Here is a 6,000-nt window from a genome sequence, read left to right as displayed (position 1 = left end):
CTTCTTTCTCTTGATGAAGTTCTTATACTTACGTGAAAGATAGACAACATCATCTTCATCAAGGTCATCTTCATCTTGGGATTCAACTTCTAAAGAGATGGTCTTTAAAGTTGTACTCTTTTCTTTCTTTTTCTTCTCATCCTCCATATTTTTCCTGATCTTTATCTCATGCGTCAACAACGAGCCCATGAGTTCATCAATGGAGAGAGATTTGAGATCCTTTGCCTCTTGAATGGCGTTGACTTTAGGCTCCCATTGTTTAGGCAAAGACCACAATAGCTTCTTTATCTTCTCAAGATTTGAGTACTTTTTCCCAAGTCCTTCTAAGGCATTGAAAATGTTAGTAAATCTAATAAACATATCGGAAATAGCTTCATTTTCATCAATTTTAAACATTTCATATTGATGAACTAACATGTCAATCTTTGTTTCCTTTACTTGACTAGTTCCTTCATGAGTAATTTCTAATTTATCCCACATCTCTTTAGCGGTTTTGTAAATAGACACTCTATTATACTCAACTTCATTCAAAGCACAAAATAAGCAATTGATAGCTTTGACATTTAAAGAGCATGCTTTCTTTTCATTTATTGACCATTCTTCCTTAGGTTTTATAGTGCTAACACCATCAACATCTTTTGTTGGAATTTTAAAACCTTTCTCAACAATATCCCATAAATCATAATCAATAGAAAGCAAGAAAAATCTCATTCTATTTTTCCAATAACTATAATTAGTACCATTAAAGAAAGGAGGCTTTGTAATAGATTAACTATCGGTAAAAGGGATAAAACCTAAAGTTGTCATAGCTAAAAAACAATTAAGTTTATCAATAAATAAATATTTCAAGAAGAGTAACCCGCTCTGATACCAATTGTTGGATCGATATGACAACCCTAAAGGGGGGGTGAATAGGGTTTAATTAAAAAAAAATTTTTAAATTAACCCAATTAAACTAATTAATACACTTTTTATAAATAATAAGAAAAATTCAAATTATGCAACAAATAAGATGACAAAAATGTGATAATTTAATTCTATCAAATTTTAGCAAATAAATAATAACAAACTAAAACATACAATAAATTGCTTAAATTAATTCAAAGATAAAAGGAAAGAGTTAGAGAAGAAGACACCGTAATTCTTATAGTGGTTCGGTCAAACTCGACCTACTCCACTCCCCAAGCGCCTCTTGGAAATTTGAATAAAATCTTTCCGACTCTTTCCATGGATTAGAGCCCAACCTTACACCACCGCTCCTTTTACTAGTTCAAGAGCAAACCTGATCCTTTCCACGGTTTATGATCAAATTGTTACAAATGTTGGAATTTTTGAAGAATACAATACAACTCTCACTAGAGTGGATTTACAAGTTTAAGCACTCAACAAGTTTATCCTCACAATACAATAACAGTCTCTCAAGAATAAGATGAAAAGAAAAAAAATTGGGAACTTAGAGAGGGCAATAATGAAACTTTTGAGTTTTGGAGGATTATGAAATGTAAAATTTGTTGGTTTAAAATTTGGAGAGGAAGATGGATTATATAGAGATGGAAAAATTTTTAGAAACCACAATTAATTTGGACCATTGAATTTTAGAAAAGAAAAATCAATGGTGGAGATTTTAAACTAAACTAGTCTTTAGATACAAACAAAATATAATATTAAATTCATTTTCTTTTGAAATTCATTTTCTTTTTAAAATTAATCCAAAAAATAAAGAATATACCATGTGTCAAAAACTAGCCGTTAGACACAAACATAATATAATATTAAATTCATTTTCCTTTTAATTCATTTTCTTTTTAAATTTATTCTTTTTAAAGTTAATCCAAAAATAAAAAACATACCATGTGTAAAAAACTAGCCGTTAGACACAAACATAAAATAATATTAAATTTATTTTCCTTTTAAATTTCTTTTTAATTTCAATTTTTTATTTTAAATCAATCCAAAAATCAAAAGTCCATCATATGTTAATCTCTTAATGATCCACCATTCAACCAATATGCTGCCACATGTCTACATGCAAATAGTCTGATTATGCCACGTCATCCACCACGGTATTTTCTCTATAGACTTGTTTCGGTCGTATCGTCTTCGTTTTAGCTCCGATTTGAGTGATTCAAGAGGTGTTGGAATTATTATTCCGAGATCTACGCTATGGACATATTAAAACACTAAGATTTTCATTAATTAAAAATTGAGTTTGTTATCATCAAAAATTGATTAATTAATTAATTTGAGATTAAGGGCCCAAAAGCCAACATTGTGGAGACATGCGAGCGGGGGTGTATTGTATAAAGAGTTTGTATAAGACCAGACTACGAGATGATTCGTCTCTTTATATAACATAGGTGACATGACCTTAATCCTAAGTGTTTTGGGAACTCCTACCTTTGAGAGCGGTTCTTTGATTAGTATGGGTGAGAGTGGCCAAATTGCCAACTTAGCAAGCCTACTTTTTTGGGGATTTGTCTGATTGGGGAGCTGGGAACTCAATTACATAAGATGAAATTCACTCATTTCCCGCAGTAGGGGTAAGTAGATAGATTGCTCTCTTAAGGGCTGATTCCAGGTCTTGAACATAGTGATCACATCCTTTCTTTGGAAGAGAGGACTCAGTCATAGTAAGACTATGACTTATGTTCATTAGAAGGATCAGTGGTACTTAAGGAGTTAGATGTGACTATAGGGGCAAAACGGTAAATTAACCCAGCTGTACTTACGAGCGATCTGTGAAGGGTTATTGCACTATTGATTGGTTGATATGGACACCAAAATATATTTCAAGTGAGGAGAGTGTAGCTATCAATCTTTAGTGGACTGCCCGAAAGTTAATGAATAGTGGAACCCGTGACTAAAGAGTTTAGTCAGTTATTCACGTACCATTGGAGCTTCAAGCTACAGGTCCATAAGGTCCCCTTGGTAGCTCAATGGATTCAAGTTGAGAATCCGTTCTTGGGGTTGATTTGAAATGTTCAAATTGACAACAGGAAATTCAATTATTTATTATATAATTGGTGTGATGTATGAGATACATCAAGTGGAGGATTAATGTAAATATGATTTATATTAAGTATGATAAATAGAAAAAGAACTATGGTTTGTATATTTTCTGAGATGAAATATTAAAACTATAGGTTATAAATATAATATGGTAAGTTGGTTATCATATTTATTTATAATAATATTAATTATTTGATAATTATCTCTTTTTTTCTAATAACCAATTGAGTGGGAGGTTATTTGTGGTTTTATGGTAACCGTGAGATAAAAGGAAAAATATTTTCCTAAAATTAGAAGTTACTTGATTCGGAAAGAAACTCGTGAACAAGACTATCAAGTGAAAATGTTTCACTAAGTGATAGCTCTAGAGAGACTAAATGATCGTCGACTTTTACTATACGATAACGCATTCAGCTGATCGTAGCTAAACGACCGCGTGGCTTTGTCTATACGATAGGTTGCCATCTTCTACACAATTGAGCACATCGTCTATACGATAGACTGTGTCATCTCCCACTTACTCAATCCTCTACACGATTGTTGTCCTCCAGTCTCTTCCTTAAACCAAGATCATACAAAGCCCACAACTCCTAAATTCTCACACCGAGAATACCAAGGTAACCATTGTGGTGGTGTTTTCACTCAATTCGATTGATTTCGAGGTTCTAGAGGTTGTTCGTTGGGTTCGTGATCATTGTGTTCGTTGTGTTCGTGTTGGTGACCGTGTTGCACTGATCGCTGTGTTTAAGGGCTATGTTCCTGTGGATGCTTGTAGATTGATCGAGGGAATTTGAAGAATGGTTCTTCAAAGGTATGCATACTCTATCCCTTGACACTTTTAGTAAGCATGTTGTAAATTCTTGTTGTTGCATGACCTGTTAGTTTCTGTTCTTGTACTGTAATAGTTTATGTTCAACTTGATTGGAATTTGGAACGATCTTTCTACTACTCATGGAAATCCTCTTGTCTGATTTCCTTCATGGACAACTATCCTCATCTTTCAGGCACGATGCTCTTAAATACATTTACAACTCTTGCATGAAATAATCAACCTTTGTTAGAGAACATGTTATGGATATGATGGTGTACTTTAACATAGTGGAAGTAAATGGTGCTATAACAGATAAGAAAAGTCAAGTTAGTTTCATCATGGAATCTATTTCGAAGAGTTTCCTACAGTTCCGCACTAATGGAATGATGAATAAGATTGAGTACAATTTGACTACTCTCTTGAAGGAGCTCTAGACATACCAGTCTCTTATGAAGACTAAGGGATAAGAAGGAGAAGCAAATGTTGCTACCACAGAGAACTTTCAAAAAAGGGTCATCTTCAAGAACGAAGTCTAGACTTTCTACTTCAAATAATAAAAGTATTCAAATGAAAAAGAAGGGAAAAGGGAAAAGTAAGGCTCTTGCAACCCACAAAAGCAAGGGTAAAACTACAGATAAAGGAAAATGTTTCCACTGCAACAAAGATGGGCATTGGAAATGAAACTGTCTAAAATACCTTGCTGAGAAGAAAGTTGAGAAAACAAAACAAGGCAAATATGATTTACTTATTGTTGAAACATATTTAGTGGAGAATGATAACTTCACATAGATACTAGATTTAGGGGCCACTAACCATGTTTGCATTTCTTTTCAGGAAACTAGTTACTAGTGGAAGCTTGGAGAAGGCGAGACAACTTTCAAAGTTGGAATAAGAGAGGTCATCTCAGCTCAAGTAGTGGGAGACCTGAAGTTATTTTTTGGAGATAGATTCATTTTAAAAGGAATCTAATATTTATCTCTTGTTTGTCCTCCAAGGTAAAAGCTCTATGTGTTAATACTGACTAAGGTAAAAGTTAATTTAAGTATTGAGATGTTTAAAATAGATGAAACTCAAAATAAAAGGCAAAAAGTTTCTCCTAATGTCTATCTTTGGCACTTGAGACTTGGCCACGTTAATCTCAATAGAATTGGGTGATTGGTCAAGAGTGGTCTCTTAACTTAGTTAGAAGACAACTCTTTACCTTTATGCGGATCTTGTCTTCAGGGTAAGATGACTAAAAGATCTTTTAAAGGAAAATATCTTAGAGCCAAAGAACCCTTAGAATTCATGTATTCAGATCTTTGTGGTCCAATGAATGTTAAAGCACAAGGAGGGTATGAATATTTCATTTTTTTTATTGATGATTATTCAAGGTATGACTACGTTTACCTAATGCATCACAAGTTTGAAGCCTTTGAAAGTTCAAGGAGTATAAGGTAGAGATTAAGAACTTGTTTAGTAAAACAATTAAAACATTTCAATCAGATTGAGGCGAAAAGTATATGGACTTGAGATTTCAGGACTATTTGATAGAATATGGAGTCCAGTCTCGGCACTCAACACCCAGTATGCCTTAGCAGAATGGTGTATCGAGAAGGATAAATAGAACCCTGCTAGACATGGTTTGTGCGATGATGAGCTATGCTCAATTTCCTGATTCGTTTTGTGGATGTACAATAGAGATTACTATATATATTTTGAACATGGTTCCTACTAAAAGTGTTTCTAAAACATCTTACGAATTATGGAGAGAGCAAAAAGGTAGTATATATCACTTCAGAATTTTGGGATATCTTGCACATGTGTTGGTGCAAAACCCAGAGAAATTGGAACATCGTTCAAAATTATGCCTATTCTAGGGTACCCCAAAAAGACAAAAGATGGTCTATTTTATGATCCTAAGATAAAAAAGTGTTTATATCGACCAACATTACGTTCTTAGAGGAAAGCCGCATGAGCGATCATCAACCTTGCAGTAACTAATGTTAAGTGAAATTTCCAAAGAAGCTACAGATAAACCAATAAAGGTTGTTGATCAAGTCGGTCATTCAACAATAGTTGTTGATGAAGCTGGTAATTCTGGCCAATCACATCCTTCTCAAGAGTTGAGAATGCCTCGTCGTAGTGGGAGGGTTGTTTAACAGCCTGACCGGTACATGGGTTTAAAACCCAAATCATCA

This window comes from Benincasa hispida, chromosome 2, assembly GCF_027475165.1.
Source record: "Benincasa hispida cultivar pf3 chromosome 2, pf3_genome.v1.1, whole genome shotgun sequence".
Taxonomy (NCBI): domain Eukaryota; kingdom Viridiplantae; phylum Streptophyta; class Magnoliopsida; order Cucurbitales; family Cucurbitaceae; genus Benincasa; species Benincasa hispida.
The sequence above is the reverse complement of the archived record's forward strand: the minus strand, read 5'-3'. Positions refer to the sequence as shown.